Raw genomic sequence first — 18,716 nt, forward strand, 5'->3', positions numbered from 1 at the left:
GCGGAAAGCCAGCAGAAGGGCATCGTGCTGCAAAAGTCCAGGGGGTGCCATTCTTAGACTTTTATCCCCGAGCATTGCACAGTGCACAGCCTGCAGAACTGTACCGGAGGCCCTAGGCAGGCATGAGTGAGAAGGACTCAGCTTAAACTGTGGGGAGGTGGCTGAGAAGCAAGCAGAGAGGACCCTGAGGCAGCAAAGGCGCAGCCCCTGGTCCTTGAAGGCCCCACATCCGTGGACTTGTCCTGGAGAACATCTCAGACCTGCAGCGCAGCACGAAATCGCTCCGCAGCTTTGGGCCTCGGTTTTCTCATTTGTAAAACAGAGACAGCGACCTGTGCGCGACAAGGGAGTGTGCTTCCAAAGCAGAAAGAACAGACGCCAGAGCGCAGGGGTCTGGGGAGCAGCAGCCTCTCCCCGGCCCCAGCCCGAAGCCCAGGCTGCTGTCCTGGTTGGTGCATATCCACCAGGCAGCCAGGAGCGAGGTGACAGTGTGTGTGGCTGGCGGGGTGGCAGGAACACTGGCCTTGTCCCCTCTGCAGAGATGGGAAGACATTCCCCTTGGTTCCCAGCTTCCCTTGGTGCCCTCCGTTCCCAGGGTCCCGACCAGCAGGGTGGGTGGCCCTCCAGAAAGGCCTCCGGTCACCCAGGTCACCCAGCAGGGGAGGGCATGGGGGTGGGGGCGGGGACAGGCAGGCACACAGCCTGCCTCCCCTCCTGGTTCCCCAGCTTCCTCTAAAGCCCCTTTTGAAGGGGACCTCAGAGCTTTAATGAGTTGAGAGCTTTTATGGGAGCCCAGGCAAACCAATTAGGTTTGCTTAAAAATATTGTATTCATTAGCATGAAAATAAAGCTGAACTTTTGAGAGATAATTGCATCTTTTAAAATGTGGTAGTCTCTGTCTGGGCTCCTCTCATAAATATGCATGCTGCATAATCCTTTTGGAACTGTGGTCGCAATCATGAGTGACGCACAAAATGCAGGCAGGGTGTTAATATTCTGACAAGAGCAGAGCCGCTCGGGCCGGCGGTGCCACCGGCCGCCTCTGATTCCAGCTGCAGGCTGCGCCGTTCGCAGGAACGCAGCCCAGTCCCCGGCCCCCGGGTACCCGCCAGCTCTCCGGGCTCCAGTTCCGAGCCACTCTCTTTTGTTCTACTGCATCCAAGGAGGTGGGGCTGCAGGAGTCGGGGCTTTGCTGGAGACGCAGGGAAAAATGGCCTAGAGGCTGGGCTCAGTTTAGGGCAGGGGAACTGTGAGCCCTGGGGGTCCAGTGGGTGACCAAGGTCACTGTGCCAGGATGGGAGCAAGACCAAGTCCCGTCTGCTGTCGCGGCAGAAGCTCCAATGCTTGCTGTTGAGACTCAAGCCGAGGTCCTTGCCGGGGAACTGATGTGTACTCCAGGCTGACCAGCTCTGGGGGAGGGGTGCACAGCAGGGAGTGGAGGGGCTGGCTTCTTTCAGCTGCCCTCCAAGCCACCCCAAAAATGAGGGGGTCTCCAAAAAGTTCCCAGAAAGTGCATATTCTGAAATAAAGTTAGGTGTGGATTTCAAACTTTTTTTGTTTTGTTTTTGCACCAAAATAAACATACCATTGAATTCCATTTTCAACACGGGCCTTGAAGGCCCCTTGCAAACATCCTTCAAGGCGGGTCCCCAGCTTCCTTGCCAACCCAGTGCTCCTCAGCGCTTCTCCCAGCGATTCAGCCACCACCCGTCCCTGCCCCTGTCCTACTGGCCGCCTTCTGCACTTCCTCCCGAGTGCAACTGCTTCGTATGATGACTTCCCCACTTCTCAGTGGCCCAGGGAAAGCCATAAGTGACAGGTCCTCCCTTCCCCCTCCCTCCCTCCCTCTCTTCCTTTTTCCCCCTTCTTCTCTACTCCTTCCTCCCTCCCCTTCCCCTGACTCTTTTTGAACGTTTTATTTATTGAGAGGCAGAGAGACAGAGTTCCTGTATGATGGTTCACTCCCTAAATGCGAAGCCAGGAGCTGAGAACTCGATCCCAGTCAGTCCAGGTTCCCCATGTGGATGGTTGGAGCCCAGTCACTTGAGCCATCACTGCTACCTCCAGGGTCCCTGTGGGCAGGAAGCTGATCCAGGATTTGAACCCAGGCCCTGATCCGTACATGGGTGCCTGAACCACTAGACTAAGGATGTGCTTGTCCACACTCTGAGCTCGGCTGTTTGGGATTGCAGGGGAGTATAAGACAGGGAGGCAGATGCATTTGTCACTACGGCTGATAGAAGTCTGGCTGGTTGGGCCTGAGCCCTGGGCTCCTCCTGAAGACTTGCTGGGGCACCGTGGGCAGGAGGCCCCCGTCAGAGGGGGCCATGGCTGGCTGCCGTTTGATGAGTGGCTGGGATCCGGGAACAGCTTGAGCAGAGGGAAGACAAGGATTTGGAGTGTGGGCAATATTCAAGCCCAGAAAGTTCTTCTTTGCCACCGTCCCGTCTCCTTCCTTAGGCCCCTCTCTCCTGGCCCTGGGTCCTCAGCCGCCCCGACTGCCTCTCCCCTGAGCCCACTGGGGCCATTGACCTGCTGTGCTCCAGAGTTACTTCTACCAAATGGGAAACCGCCCAAGTGTCCCGTGATGTCTGATGGGTTGAGAAAAAGCATCATATTATTTATTTATAAATTTTTAATATTTTATTTATTTATTTAAGAGTTACACAGAGGAGAGGCAGAGAGAGAGAGGGAGAGAGAGAGAGAGAGAGAAAGAGAGGTCTTCCATCCACTGGTTCACTCCCCATTGACCACAATGGCCAGAGCTGTGCCGATCTGAAGCCAGGAGCCAGGAGCTTCCTCTTGGTCTTCCCATGCAGTTGCAGGGGCCCAAGGACTTGAGCCATCTTCCACTGCTTTCCCAAGCCATAGCAGAGAGCTGGATTGGAAATGGAACAGCTGGGGCTCAAACCGGCGCCCATATGGGATGCTGGCACTGCAGGCTGTGGCTTCACCTGCTATGCCACAGCGGCGACCCCACATCATGTTACTTGTAACACCTCTTCTTTTTTTTAAAAAGCCCATTGGGTTGAACCCCATGGAACTGCCAGTATTCAACCATTCTGAAAGAAAACAGTGACTTTTTAACTTCTCTGGGGTGCTTTTTGTGACAGGCATACTACATGCACGATCTCAGTTAACCATGGGCGAGATCCTGTGACTACCTCTCCCATTGTGCAGACAGGGAGACTGAGGCAAAAGCCCCCTCACTCTGCCAGGTCTCATGGCGTGGGCTCCCAGCCTAGGTCGCCTGTGCATAGAGAAGCACCTGAAAGATGGAAGTGTAGCGAGGTTGTTGAAATACAAAACTGCTTTCTGTAACTCTGACCGAGACTAATCACGGACGCAGAAGGCAAAATACGGTGCTGAGCTTCCTAACAGAAGAGGCGAGCAGTGGGGAGCGGGGCGTGGAGCAGGAGGGCTGTTGTGTTCTCACTATGGGCGAGGCCCTGCCACGTGGCATGGTGGCTCCAAGGAGAGCCTGAGTGCTCCTGGCTTCAGCTGTTATCTTAGTAATCAAGTTGCGCGTGTTCACAGGGTGCTGACGTGCTCACCCAGTACATGTATCCAGGGGCTTTGGCTTTTACAGGAAGAGACGTGGTTGTGTGGGTGAGGCCAAACCATCACATTCAGCCAGAGACTGAAAACACAGCTCTATTCAGAGGAAGGACCCTGAAGCTCTGATCTTAGGGATGCAGCCTCATGCTGACCTGGCTGCCATAGCTGGGATAGCCCCTGGAGGCGGAGGGTCCCCCAAAGGCCCATGGGTTGAAGGCTTGTTCCCCAGGGATGCTGCAGTTAGGTGCTGGGTCCTTTAGGGGATTGGCCTTGTGGGAGGGGCTTGGGTCATTGGGGGCGTGCCCTTGGAAGGTGGTTGCCCTGGAAGTGTTGTTATAAAAGCCCGAGTTTGGGCCGGCATGGCTCGCCCTGCCATCCTCCCTCTGCACAAGCTCCTCCATCCACTCTATGCACACAGGTTCCTCCCAGAGCCACGCCTCCACCATGCTGTTTGCACTTGGAAACCCCTGAAATGAGAGCTGTTGATCCTTTTTAAGTTTTAAAACTTATTTATTTATCTAAAGGATTTCAAGAGAGAGAGAGAGAGAGAGATCTCCCCCATCCACTGGCTCACCCCCCAAATCCCTGAGGCTGGGTTAGGCTGGAGCCAGGAGCTGGGAGTTCAGTCCAGTTCCCCTACGTGGGCAGGAGGGACTCAGTTGCTTGATCACCACCTGCTGCCTCCCAGGGTGTGCATGAGCAGGAAGCCGGAATGAGGAACAGAACTGACTCAAACTCAGGCACTGTATTATGAAACACAGGTGACCGAGTGGCATCTTAACCTCCATGTCAAATGCCCACTCCCATGTAGACCTTTCTCTGTGTTAGCAGACCCAAATATTTTGTTACAGTGTTGAGAAAGCTGGGAGGGTGTTGTGGTGTAGCCAGCAAAGCTGCCTCCTGCCATGGATGCTGGTTGGTGTCCCAGCTGCTCCACTTCCCATCCAGCGCCCTGCTGTGTGCCTGGGAAAAGCAGCAGAAGATGGCTCTGTTGTTTGAGCCCCTGCCACCCACTTGGCAGACCTGGAGGAAGCTGTCGCAGCCATCTGGGGAGCAAATCAGTGGATGGAAGGTCTCTCTCTCTCTCTCTCTCTCTCTCTCTCTCTCAAATATATAAATAAATCTTTAAAAAAGAAAAGGCTGATTTCTCATAGGAATACAGCCAGGAGAGCCAAGGCAAGGTTTGAGATGGAAAAGTGCTGGTCCTGTTGTCACAGATGACTTTGAATCCCTGCTCTGCTGGCCGCTGGGTGGGGGTCCGGAGCCACTTAGCCAAGCATGTGATTTCCCGTCACCTCGATTAACCTCTGGAGACTCTGCCCTCCCATGCTTCAGTATTCCAGAAGAATTAGTATTGCATTGGTATGGACTTTTGTTAAAAACAGAAATTGATTTCTGATTTGTGAAAACTAGGTCATAAAATGAACATGGACTCCACGGAGTCCTATCTGACTTCATCATCAGTGACCCTGATGGACCTTGATCTTGCTTGGTTCTTAGGACTCCTAACTGCTAGACCTCAGAGTGGGGAGTGGCCAATGAGTACTACAGACCTTCAGGGCAGGTGGCTCCTGGAGTCTTTCCTTGTTTGTATTTGCAGCATTGCGTCACATTGGTGTCCACCTGTGTTTGAAAGGCAGAGAAACCAAGAAAGATTCCTCCCCAAATGCCTGCATTAGTGGGGCCTGGGCCAGGCTGAAGCCAGGAGTTGGCTCGATCTGGCTCTCCCACATGGATGGCAGGGACCTGAGGAGGCCAAGGCAACTTTGGGTGTCTGACAAGGTCACAGCAGGAGTCTGTCTCTGCAGGGCATGAGAACCATGAGCTGCAGTCGGTCCTCCTGGTGGTTTTAGATTTACTGATACAAGAAAGCCAGAGTTTCCTGATGATCTCGCTGGTGATCACTATATTCCTGGAAATGTGTGAGAAACGACCTCTGCTCAAAATGACCTCACTGACGGCTGAGCTGTTGGATTGACTAGCTCCTCCTAGAGTAAGTCAACCCCTTCTGATGCTTCAGTTGTGTGCAATAAAAGCCTAGCGGGAACTCCAAACTTTAGGGTATGTGGCATGCAGTTAGACCTGATTTAGGGATAAGAGGGTGCTTGGGGAAGGTCTTCAGTCTCCTGCTATAATCCACTTGAGAGTATGTCTTTTTTTTTGTTGTTGTTGTTGTTAAAGATTTTTATTTTATTTTTATTTGACAGGTAGAGTTAAAGACAGTGAGAGAGAGAGATAGAGAAAGGTCTTCCTTCCATTGGTTCACCCCCTAAATGTCCACTACGGCTGGCGTGCTGCATCTGGCATGCTGCGCCGATCTGAAGCCAGGAGCCAGGTGCTTCTCCTGGTCTCCCATAGGGTGCAGGGCCCAAGCACTTGGGCCATCCTCTACTGCCTTCCCGGGCCACAGCAGAGAGCTGGCCTGGAAGAGGGGCAACCAGGACAGAATCCAACACCCATATGGGATGCTGGCGCCACAGGTGGAGGATTCACCTACTGTGCCATGGCGTCGGCCCCGACAGCATGTCTTATCATAGACTAATGACTTGTAAATACCTTAGTTTGTGTGGCCTGGTGGAAAGAACATAAAGTAACTACCAAAATCAGGGAGCGAGTCTTAAATGAGCTACTAGAACTAAATAGTAGTGAAGGGTTATGGAAAGGACATGTGTAATGAATGGGTTTTTAAAGCAGGGTGTTTGTTAATGGTTACTAGTAGAGTTAAACTAAAAGGTAAATGTTCCAATCTTCGTAATCAATTGTTATAGGTAGATGTTCTGATTCTTTGCAAAATAACCACTATGTTTTTTGTAATCGATTATTGTATTATTTAGAATAAGTTTGAGTCTCTGTTCTATTGTATCTCAAATATCAAGTAAATCTTTAAAATCAAAGAAATTGTTACATGGCTATGGAGATCGGGATTAGGGAGGAGATCAATGGATTAAAGTGGATGAGAAACAGACTTTGTTATCGTAAGGAAGAATCATTAACTCTGTAAGGATCACTAATGAGTGGACATTTGCAGAATTTATGAGAACAGTAAAGAATGTATAAAATGAACAGTGGATGTAACTTAGGGTATAAAAATAAAGTCTGGTGCTCTCTCATTGGAGCCATCCCGTCAGCCTTGCTATGAGCATGTCTCTCATTCCTCCCTACGCTGACGCCTCCCACACCTTTGGGAACCCCTGCACCTGCTGGAGCTGGACTCCGGCAGGGACCCAAGCTCTTGAGCAACCATCTGCTGTCTCCCAGGTGCACATTAGCAGGAAGCTGGAGTTGGAAGCCAAGCTGGGACTTGAAGCTAGGCTCTCAACAGGGGATGCAGGCATCCTAAGTGGTGTCTCAGCTGCTGTGCCGAACACCAGCCCCCGCCTCACAGTTTTTATTTTTTTAAATTTTTTAATTTTTTTATTTTTTTGACAGGCAGAGGGGACAGTGAGAGAGAGAGACAGAGAGAAAGGTCTTCCTTTTGCCGTTGGTTCACCCTCCAATGGCCGCCGCGGCTGGCGCGCTGCGGCCTGCGCACTGCGCTGATCCAAAGGCAGGAGCCAGGTGCTTCTCCTGGTCTCCCATGGGGTGCAGGGCCCAAGCACTTGGGCCATCCTCCACTGCACTCCCTGGCCACAGCAGAGAGCTGGACTGGAAGAGGGGCAACCGGGACAGAATCCGGCACCCCGACCGGGACTAGAACCCTGTGTGCTGGCATCGCAAGGTGGAGGATTAGCCTATTCTATTTTTAAGAAATATTTGTTTATTCACATATTTGAAAGGCAGAGGAATAGAGAGGCAGGAAGAGACAAAGAGAGAGAGATCTTCCCTCTGCTGTTTCACTTCCCAGATGGCCCCAACAGCCAGATCTGGGCCAGGGTGAAGCCAGGAGCCAGGAACTCCATGCTGGTGTCCCATATGGGTAGCAGGGGCTGAAGCACTTGGGCCATGTCCTGCTTGCTTCCCAGGCACATCAACAGGAAGTCAGGTCAGAAGTAGAGCAGACAGTACTTGAACTTCACTGTGCCACAACAGCAGCTCCTACTCTCCATACTGATTCTTCTTATTGGTTTTCAGGAACTCTCTCTCTCTTTTTAAAGATTTATTTATTTGAAAGTCAGAGTTACATATACACACACACACAAACACACACACACACACACACATACAGAGAGAGAGAGAGAGAGAGAGTGAGAGAGAGATCTTCCATCCACTGGTTTATTCCCCAGATGGCTGCAATGGCCAGAGCTGCGCCAATCTGAAGCCAGAAGCCAGGAGCCTCTTTCGGGTCTCCCACACGGGTGCAGGGCCCAAGGACTTGGGCCATCTTCTACATCTTCTACTGCTTTCCCAGGCCTCAGCAGAGAGCTGGATTGGAAGTGGAGCAGCCAAGACTCGAACCGTTGCTCATATGGGATGGCAGCACTGCAGGCAGAGGCTTTATCTGCTATGCCACACGCTGGCTCCCAGGAACTCTTTGTATATTATGAATTTCACCCTTTGTCAGTATTTATTATGCTACAACTATTTTCTCTGGTTTGTTACTTTATTTTCATTTACAGATCATTTTGACATGCAGAATTTTATATCTTTATGCAATTAAACTTATAATTATTTTATGACTTATGGGTCTAATGATTTGTGTTTTTAAAAAAAGGTTTTTTTTTTGACAGCTAGAGTTAGATGGTGAGAGAGAGAGAGATAGAGAGAGAGAGAGAGAGAGAGAGAGAAAGGTCTTCCTTCTATTGGTTCACCCCCCAAATGGCCGCTATGGCCGGAGCTACACTGATCCGAAGCCAGGAGCCAGGTGTTTCTTCCTGGTCTCCCATGCGGTGCAGGGGCCCAAGCACTTGGGCCATCCTCCAGTGCCTTCCTGGGCCACAGCAGAGAGCTGAACTGGAAGAGGAGTAACCTGGACTAGAACCCGGTGCCCATATGGGATGCTGGCGCCACAGGTGGAGGATTAACCAAGTGAGCCACGGCGCCGGCCCCTTAAAAAAGGATTTGTTTATTTATTTTAATGACAGAGTTACAGAGAGAGGGACACACACACACACAGAGAGAGAGAGGGAGAGAGAGAGGGAGAGAGAGAGAATCTCCCATCTGCTTGTTCACTCCTAAAATGGTTGCAATGGCCAGGGCTGGGCCAGACTGAAGCCAGGAGCCAGGAGCTACATCCTGGCCTCCAGGTAGGTGGCAGGAACCTAAGTACTTGGACCATCTTCTGCTGCTGTCCCAGGAGCATTAGTAAGGAGCTGGATCAGAAGTGAGCAGCCAGGACTTGAGCCAGTGCCGATAAGGGTTTAATGTTTTGAATCAAAGGTATCTTCCTTTATAAAATTACTAAAAATAAGTCCTCTTACTTAAAAAATATAGAGCTCTGGTTGTTGGAGGAGAGGGGGTGAAAGGTGAGTGTTGTGTTCTTCCCGTGAACGCTCTGGTTCTTGTAACCTCAGGGCACGTGGTTGGATTTCCCTTCCTGTGCACCCTAGGACTGGGTGCCCGGGCCCGGTAGCTTGTTGTCCTGGCCAGAGTTGTGGGCGGCAGTGGCGGGATACTTTAGGACCAAGCACTTCACGACCAGTGACCTTCCCGCATGGGTCCCGAGCTTCGTGGGGAGTTCAAGGCGGGGGCTCCGTCAGCCTGGTTGGAGATTGTGTGATTCTGTTGAACAGAGAGCCGCCCCAAAACCGACAGGTCCTGAGCCAGAGGCCAGCTTCCGCTGGTAGCCCAGTGAGATTGAGGGGTTGTCCCTTAGCGCAGGACAGCGAGGCAGAAGGAAACTCAGCTTCGCCTTTTCCCACTACAGAGCTGGCTGTTGATGTAACATGGGGGATTGAAAAGACCTGTCTCCCCCTCCTGATCGAAAAGGCCATCTTTTCGGAGTGGCCATGTGGTGCAGTGGCTAAGTTGCCGCTTGTGTCCCATACGGTGGGTTCTTTAACCCACCAGTTCATTTGTGTGTTTTTCCACCAAATCCACTACACCTGTTCCTCCACTTATGCTGGAACCAAGCATACGTTGAAAGCATCGTAAGTCAAACATGCATGTCATACAGTGAGTCTACACAGCTCCATGGCTTGGGATCACAGGGAGTGTTTGTTCCCTCGTGATCACGGGGCTGCCTGGGGGCTGTGGTCACTGCCCCTGCCCATATCACGAGAGTAGGGATCAGTGTACAACATTCAGAGCACTGCTTCACCTCTGTAAACAAACAAAAACCTGTCAGTCAAACCTTGGTAAGCTGCTGCCTGTATCTTAACTGATAAAGCATTATCATATTCTGATATTTAGTACAGCAGGTTTTCAAGCTTATCTTGCTTATTCTTACGGATTTAGTCTTTAGGTACACATTAGAATTGGTTTTTCAGTTTCATAAAAACCCCATTAGAATATGGATTGCAATTTCATTGACAATGTATGCATTGAAGGAAATTTTCTATTGTTACGTATTGGCTCCTCTTAATTTTCATATGTTGACGAATTCTCTTATACTTGGAAGAATTATTGCATGAGCTCCCACAAGTACATCAGTGTTTGGCTGGCAGCAAGGATAAGGAGGGTGAACAAGGCCCGGTCCTTGCCAGGAGCTCACTCTCCAGTGGGGGCTGGGTGGGGTTGCTGACGGTGGTCCAAGCAGAAAGCCTGAGACTGAGGATGTGATGCAACTCGTGTGGCTGAGAGAAGAGTAGCTATGTTGTCAGGCAGGGGAAGGGCATGTTGAGCAGTCAGAAATTCAAGGCCAAGGGTTCTAGGTAGGGACGTGGCAGGAGAGGGGTGGGAGAGGAAGAGGGAGGTGGGAGCTGGTTTGTGCTACAGGTGGTGCCATGGGGTGTGGGTGTGACCCCCGAATAGGACGCTGAAGAAGACTGACCCCAAGGCCTTCACGGAGCCAAACTGGGGGCATGTTCTGCTGACTTGACCGAGAAGGAGCAGAATGCCATAATTCTCATATTTGGTCACTTACTTACCCAGTGTGCAGCATCAACCAATCCACAGGCTATCAAATCAGGTGGCTAGGAATACAAGGCCTAAGCCTAGGACACAGGTAGCATTCACTGAGCACCTACCGTGTGCTGAAATTTTCATCATAGTAGTCTTTACGTTGTCGGTGTACTGTCGGATGTTTTGACAGCATATAAAACCTCGCAGGAGAGACAGGAGGCTCAGAGGACTTAGGTGCTGCACCCCCAGGCCCGAGGGCTCCCTAGTGGCAGAGCTGGAACTGTGCTGCAACCCCTGCATCTTTCTCCCTCTACAGCTGTGTCTCCTTCATAAAAGGGAGCTGGCCCTCCAGTGGGGAGGAGAGGGGAGGCTTGTTCTTGGCCAAGTTTCATTTAATTTTCCATCAGTAGGTGTCAACTGTGAACCAGTCAGAAATGCTAAAATAACAGCTTAAAAACATAGGCGCAGAAATGGCAATGTAATTTTAGCACGCCTCGGCAGCCCGTCCCGCGGGAGTCTCTGTTACAGAGAGGCAGCACTGGAGGGCTGTGCTCCTGGGGCTGCTGGCCACGTGCAGAGGAGCAACTTGGGCTGCTACAGAAGAAGGGAGGGGAGAGAACTCGGCAGGCAGAGCAGGGAATGCAAAAGGAGATGGGGAGAAAAGCAGCACAGCGCCCTGCCTCTGGCCTGTGGGCTCTTCCTGACTGCCTGGCAAACAGCTTCTTGGCCCAGAAGCCTTGATGAGGACACAAGGCAGGGTGTTAGATGGAAAAGGAGGCAGGCAGGATCCAGCCTGCTGGGTCTCGGGACCTTTGACCAGTAAATTGGCCAGTCCTGCTGCAGACCTACTGTGTGCCAGGTGTGGGGCTAGGCTCAGTGGGGGATCAAGAGATGGGCTCCTTGATCTGGGATGTGGCAGCCACTGGAGCAGTGAATGGATAATGCAAATCCGGGACAAGGGACAGGGATGCCTGGAGCCAGGGGTCTCACACTGCTGCCTGGGGAGGGAGTGGTGCAGCTCTGGTCTGGCAGGGCCGAGGGAGGGAGGTGACATGGAGAGGAGCCGTGGGCCATGGCTTAGGAGTGGGAAGATGGGCTTTCCAGTCTCAGCTCTGGTCCGATTTGACTGATTTGGGACAAACTGGTTCCCCTTTCTGTGTCTCAGGTTCCTCACACATCAGCTAGAAGTTTGGAAATTCCCAAGGCCCCTTCAGGCTCCGACAGCTCGTGTTTATGAATTAGGGTTAGTATTAAGGCTGTTTTAGTTACCAGTGACTGCACTCTAGTTCCAACCAGCTTAATCCAAAAAGGGATCTGGGTTCAGGGGCGGCTGGATCCGGGGGCTCACACCAGATTCCCGGGGCTTGCTCTTCCTTGCACACCACCTCAGGTTCCTTTTCTTCTCCCTGTGCTGGACTGGACTTTTTCCATCATATAGGCAGTTCTAACAGAAGAACCTCCAGGAGCTCAGCCCCACTCAGACCACAGGGAATGGATTTTTCCAGAACAGAAAACTTCAGCTACCAGCTGAGAGGCAATAGGACTGATGATGGCAAAAGTGACAGATAATCCCCACGTGGGCCTGGAGCTGTGTTTCAGGTCAGATGGAACAGGTGGAGGAGGCGAGGAGCGGGCCCGGGAGACCTGTGCCGCCGAGCGTGCCACAGGCCTAGCCAGGACGTACGTCTTCGGGTGGTGGGGCCTGATTTGGAATGTTCAGAATCCTTGCAATTTTGCACTGGAATGGGATGGAGCAGGAACGCCTGTAACCCATCCCTTCCCTTCCCACCTCAGCCCACACATCAGTGCTGTGCATGTCACCCCTGGACACTGCTGGCTTGGGAGTGCACACCGCCTTCAGCAGGACTGGCCTGGGCAAGACGTGGAAAGGAGCTGTGTGCAGATGAGCTGAATTCCCGCACTCCAGATGTGGAACTGTGCTCTGGAGCAGGGTACGTGGCTCCCCTCGAGCCTGCTGACCGCTTGTTTCAAGGAAAAGAGTGTGGCCAGAGGCTGGGCCGGATTGGGACGGTAGGGACTGATTCAGAGCAGGGAGTCACTTGCTTGGTTCTTAGGCTGTGGGGTGATGGCTGCGGCTGCCCCAGGCGGGGTCATGGAGGAGAGGTCAACTTGGAGGGCGGAGATGGGGGAAATGTTGGATATTGGCAAATGCATTTGGGTGTGGATGCGGAAGGTGCTGGACTTGAGGCTCCAAGCCTACACTTACTCCCATGGGAAGAGGGGAGCCTCGGCGGCCTGAGTGGGGAACTGGCAGGACCATGCCCGGTCTGGGGTGACCGTGACGGCCTCCCCCGCTGTCTGGCACTCTCAGGAGTGCTTCCTGGGCTTCAGCATCTCTCCCTGTGGGCTCATTGGGATTTAGCTCTCATGTGAGGACAGGCCTTTCCCAGAGAAAGGTCCTGTGATGGCTGCCTCCACCCTGCTTCCTGTGGGCCCAGGAGCTTGCTCAACCAGCGCCTCCCTGTGGTGCCGGCAGGAAGGGGCCCAGCCCAAGTGATTCGTGCAAGGAAAGTGAGGCTGGGGGAAAGGATGTTATAGAAAGCATTGCATTGGGGCCGGTGCTGTGGTGTAGCTGGTAAAGCTGCTGCCTGCAATGCTGCCATCCCGTAAGGGCGCCGGTTTGAGTCATGGCTGCTCCACTTCTGATCTGGCTCTCTGCTATGGTCTGGAAAAGCAGTGAAAGATGGCCCAAGTCCTTGGGCCCCTGCACCCGTGTGGGAGACCCGGAGGAAGCTCCTGGCTCCTAGCTTCATATAGGCGCAGCTCCAACCATTGCGGCCAGGTGGGGAGTGAACCAGTGGATGGAAGACCTCTCTCTCTCTCTCTGCCTCTCCTTCTCTGTCTGTGTAACTCTGACTTTCAAGTAAATAAATAAATCTTAAAAAAAAAAAAAAGAAAATAAAAGAAGAAAGCATTGCATCTACTTCTCTCCTGGAAGATCAGCCCTTCCAGGAAAATCTAGATCTCCCTTCACCACCGCTGTGCAGCCAGCCTGGGGCTTGCCTGGCCTTCTGCTGGCCTCTCCTCATGGGGTCCCCTGGTCACCTACAGTGTGTCTCCAGCCCGGCAACCTGTTTCTGTTCTCACATGTCATCGGAGGTACACCCATCTCGGAGTAAAAGCCAAGGCCATCACCCAGGATGACAAAGAGCTAAAAGCACCGGATGCCCTGGGGCCCTTGTGCAAATGAAGTTTCTGACTCAGCACTGTTGGGCTTGCCCTGTGAGTGCCCAGGCTCTGCAGGAAGCTGCCCCTTCTTCTGAGCTCATCCTCTGCCCTCGCCCTCCCTCTGGGGGACCAGCTGTCCCTGCTGGCCTGCGACATCTTGGTTTCAAACTGGGAATTCCACCTCCCGGGAGGCCCCGTAGTCCAACAGACCAGGGCTGTTGGCCGCCCACTCGCCTCCCTGCATCTTCCCCAGGCCCTTCTGTGTGCAACTGCCCCCTGCCCACGGGCATCCCCTTCTCTTCCCCACTTACCTTTCCTCTCTAGTGGTCATCCCAGCATCCTATTTGTGCCTTCATCTTAGTCATTCATTGTCTTTTTCTGTCCTCTAGAAAGTAAGCTTGGGGCTGGCCTGGTGGCGCAATGCGTCAAGCCTCCACCTGCGACAGCAGCAGCCCATATGAGCACTGGTTTGAGTCCTGGCTGCTCCACTTCCAGCCCCTGCTCATGCACCTGGGAGGGCAATGTATGATGGATCAAGTGCTTGGACCCCGCCACCCATGGGAGACCCGGATGGAGTTCCAGGCTCCTGGCTTTTCGGCCTGAGCCAGCCCTGGCCATTGCAGCCATCTGAGAGGGTGAACCAACAGATGGAGGATCTCTCTATGTCCCTCTGCCTTTCAAATAAATCTTAAAAAGAAAGAAAAAAAGCTCCATGGGAACCAGGGTATTTTCCTTTAGGTCACTGCTGCAGCCCAGTGCTCACAGCCGTGCCAGGCACAGAGGGGAAGCTAGGAGAAGGTGTGCGGTGATAGACTGCTTGACCTCCGCCCCAGTGTGTCTCGGACTGCCCTGTGCACCTGGGGAAATGGAAGCTGCAGGTTGTGGCCCAAGTGGTCAGGGGCAGGGCCTGAGTCTGCGTTTCTTCAGGCTCCAGGTGTGTGTGTGTGAGTGTGTGTGTGTGTGTGTGTGTGGTGGGGGTGGCTTCTGCCAGTGCATAGTTGGGATTTCTAAGTGGTGGTCCTGTTTCTCACATTTGGCCCCTGCCCTTCCTGGGCTTGGAGAGGGGCAGAGGCTCTTTGGAAGTGTGAGGAGCAGGTGGGACCATCCCGGCGCCTGCAAAAGGCATGGGGGAGGGCAGGGGGCGGGTTTGGCTGTGGTGTCACTGGGTGGGCAACCAGCTGGCCCTGCACACTGACCGACTCAAAGAACGGCCGGGCCCGACTTCCCCTGCTCTGTGCTGGCTTTCAGAACGAGCTGCCCCCGCCACTCCTCTTCACTGTCACTGTCTCTACAGCTGGCTCGAACAAGCAAAAAGAGTTCTCTCCAGAGCCGGGCTTGCTTTGGCTTTGCACCTGCTGCCGGCAGCTGTTGCTGAACTCCTGCTAATGGCACAAATGGGGCCTCTAATGGACGGGGCGTAAGCCCTGGCTGGCAGCGGGGCCGGGGGCGGGGGCCGACGTGGGCTGTGCAGACAGATGGGAATCCTGCCAACGGCCAGGATCCAGGCTGCTCTGTCGGTGAGCCGGCCAGCCGGCCAGCGCGGTGGCTTCACCCTCACACACTGCTTCAGGGGACTAGGGGATATGTGGGCAGCTCTGGGCCCTCTCTGGTTGAGCTGGGAAGACCTTGACACAGAAAAGCCTGGAAGAATGCAACAAAATCATGGGTAAAAACCCTCGCATGAGTTGTGGGTGTGGAACCAAGCGGAAGAAATTCTGGGGGCATTTTGCCGGGAGATAAACTGGAATGTGCCTTTTCCTCCTAAAGGTTGTGATTAACTTTAATGGAGCATTTTAAATTTTAAACCGAGGCGCTGTCACCAAGTGTATGTGTTCATTCAGAAAGCTGTGACATGTAAAAGCTAGTTCAAGTACAGAAGCAGAATAGAACCATGGGTGGTACCGACTGGTCATTACTTACAATTATGTGGCGTTCTTAAGGACAACAAGGTCTACATTTACTTCTGCTGCTAAGTTTTGGAACTTCCTTTTTTTTTTTTTTTTTTTTAAAGAGATTTATTTATTTATTTGAGAGGCAGAGTTACAGTCAGAGAGGCAGAGGCAGAGAGAGAGAGAGAAGTCTTCCGTCCGCTGGTTCATTCCCCAAATGGCTGCAACAGCCAGAGCTGGGCAGATCTGAAGCCAGGAGCCAGGAGCTTCTTCTGGGTCTCCCACATGGGTGCAGGGACCCAAGGACCTGGGCCATCTTCTGCTGCATTTCCAGGCCATAGCAGAGAGTTGGATTGGAAGAAAAGCATCTGGGACTTGAACCCATGCCCATATGGGATGCTGCGTCACAGGTGGAGGTTTAACCTTCTACGCCAAAGCGCCGACCCCAGAATTTCTAGCTTTTAAAAATACCAACATGCTCAAACACCCCAAAGTTAATTATGGGGCTGCTGATGATAGCCAGGCCCACTGAGAATGTTCCAGAAGCCAGGGACGTCCTCTCGCGGCTTTGCATGAGGGAGCTGCCTAGGGTCCATGTGCCCTTCACTGGGTCTCTGTGATTTCCCCCTAAGGAGGGAGCCCGTCAAGTCCCAGTTTTATTCCTGTACACCTGCCAGGTGCGTCTACTCCGCTTGCAGGTTGTGATGTAGGACTCATGCCTGACCATGCAGGTGCAGGGGCTTGAGCACTTGGGCCATCTTCTACTGCTTTCCCAGGCCATAGCAGAGAGCTGGAGTGGAAGAGGAGCAGCTGGGACACGAACCAGCGCCCACATGGGGTGCTGGCACTGCAGGTGGAGGCTCAGCCCACTACGCCACAGCGCAGACCCCCGAGGATGCACTTCTGATTGGATGGCTGAGTGATGGGGGTTGGGGGTGGGGCTTCCTTGAGACAGCCTGTGAAGGAGAGCTTCCTCAGAGGGAAGGGAATGAGCTTGATTTACACAACACGCAGGCGGCCACAGCATCTGGAGTGTTAGGAAGGAAGCGGGTGGATACAGGGGTTTGGAACAAAACAAACCCGAGGGACCCATCCAGCCAGAACATTAGCAGTAGTAACAACAAGTCACGGGCCTGCTGGGAGCTGGGAGCTGGTGGCCCGGGCGTGGGGGACGCCGGCTGCTTCCTGGGCGGGGATCCTTTGTCCTGGAGTGCCTCCGGCTGCGCTGATTTCTCTCTCAGGTCATGGCACTTGTGGAATAACCACAGGGCCCTGTGGGCTGGTTCATGTACTCCCTTTAGCCCCCACCTCCCCTGCAGCGCTCTCACAGGCGTAACGGGCATCTTGTTTGCACGTGCTCTTGCAATATGTGTTTCGTTGTTTTGTCTGCTTGTGTCCTTACTAACTTATTTTAAAAGAGCTACTTATTTATGTGAAAGGCAGAGTTAGGGGGGAAGAAAGTGAAAGAGAGAGAGAGAGAGAGAGAGAGAGAGAGAGAGAAAACCTTCCATCCTCTGGTTTACTCCCCAAATGGCCTGGTCATAGGCCAAAGCCAGGAGCCAGGAACTTCATCCGAGTCTCCCAGTGGGTGGCAGGGGCCCAAGCGCTTGGGCCATCTTCTGCTGCTTTCCCAGGCACATTAGTAGGGAGCTGGATGGGAAATGGAGCCGCTGGGACACAGACCCGCGCTTGTATGGGATGCTGGTGTCAGGCTGTGTCCTTAAGTGAAATCAGTGAGGTGGCACGTCGGAATTCGTTCAGTGTTTTACCTTTTGCCTGTGGCTTCATGCTTTTGAGGTTCACGCAGGTCACCGCACGTGCACGGGATCCCTGCACAGCTCTCCATCCACATCGCACAGCCTCCAGAAAGCTTGCTGTGCAATGCTACAGTGAACACGCTTGCCAGCCTCAACTCAGGAGCCAGCCGAGAGCCCCTGAGAGTCGCTGGGTGTCGCTCCCCCTCTTCGTGGAGGAACGACACAGGACCCTGCGCTGTTCTTTCTGTCTGCTCGGCCCTCCCCGGGTTTGCTGCTGGTTCTTCCCGGGTTGGCTATTATCCCTTCCACCTCCGTGGAAGGGCAGTTCCCCCTGGCCACATTCCCCACTTCCGCAGGGGAGCGGCACACCGCCGGCCGGCTCTCTCGGGGGGGGCTGCACAGGTGTTCCTTCAGCTAGATGTTCCCCTTAGATGTTCCTCCTGCATGCCGTCTCTCTCCTCCTTTATAGTCCTCCTCCGCCAATCCCAACTCGGCTGCCCACACGCCGAGTACGCTGCTCTCCAATCAGGAGCAAGTCCTACAGTTTATTGGTTGAACTGGAGGCAGCTGTGCGGAAGCTGTTTCCTTCTCTCCCAGCGCCATATTGTGGGAGAGCAGATGCATAGAATAAGTCTTAATTCCAGTAACTCAGTCCAGTCCGGATTGCTCCCCACAGCTGGGTGCTGCCAGCAATGTGGCGCCGGCCTCTGGGCCAGCCGGCACTTCCTGCCTCCTGGATTCATGTTCTCAGACCCTCACTACTGCCCGGGTGAGCAGCAGGCTATGTGCAAAGAAAGACTGTGGCTCCCAAGGCTGGGTTGTCAACGAGCTGTGGCTTTGCTGGTTCCTGTGTCAGGCTCTCTGGGGGACAGCGGCTGCCATGTTGTCCGGACACTCAAGCAGCCCTCTGGAGAGGTCTGTGTGGTGAGATTTGGGTCGCCTGTCACCTGGCAGGACCAGCCACTCCCTGTCCCGGGGGTGGGGTTAGCCAGCCTGCAGGTGAACTTCCCAGCCTCTGTCTTACCCACTGACTGGCCAACTGTGAGCTCCTAAGAGCCAGCAGCATCCAAGCAAACGGCTTCCAAATCCCTGACCACGGACGCTGCCATCACCGATGCTGTCACTCTCTTAAGCTGTTTGATGTTGGGACCATTTGTTAAGCAGCCACAGATAGCAAGCAAGACCCAGGAGGGGAGTTGTTGGGGCACAGGTTGTGTCTGTAGAGGCGTGGGTCACGCATATGGTTTGGGGCATCGGCATGATGCTACATCTGTGACGGAGCTGGTTGGTTGTGGGAGGGAGGCGATGGACTCGCCTGTGCCTATGGCCCTAGAATATAGTCAGACTCTGCGGAACGCCACTGGGAAGTGACGGTTTGGGCCAG

The 18,716-nt window shown here is 53.4% G+C and overlaps 1 long non-coding RNA gene across 8 annotated transcripts in view; it reads left to right on the forward strand.

The window, feature by feature from the left end:
• The window catches only part of LOC108175770 (uncharacterized), a 105,414-nt gene that overhangs the window by 22,463 nt on the left and 64,235 nt on the right, over window positions 1-18,716 (forward strand). Inside the window, exons 2-3 of one of the 8 annotated variants that reach the window (XR_016218299.1) lie at window positions 11,663-11,740; window positions 11,936-12,113. The exons of 5 other annotated variants lie outside the window; for them this stretch is intronic. This is a non-coding gene — a long non-coding RNA (uncharacterized LOC108175770). Of the gene's footprint in view, window positions 1-5,366; window positions 5,552-7,781; window positions 8,144-11,662; window positions 11,741-11,935; window positions 12,114-18,716 lie in introns of those variants that run through there. 2 more of the 8 variants (XR_016218294.1, XR_016218295.1) reach the window with 2 other exon arrangements.

This window comes from Oryctolagus cuniculus, chromosome 12 (assembly GCF_051225735.1).
Source record: "Oryctolagus cuniculus isolate XC-2025 breed Fujian yellow rabbit chromosome 12, ASM5122573v1, whole genome shotgun sequence".
NCBI classification, from domain to species: domain Eukaryota; kingdom Metazoa; phylum Chordata; class Mammalia; order Lagomorpha; family Leporidae; genus Oryctolagus; species Oryctolagus cuniculus.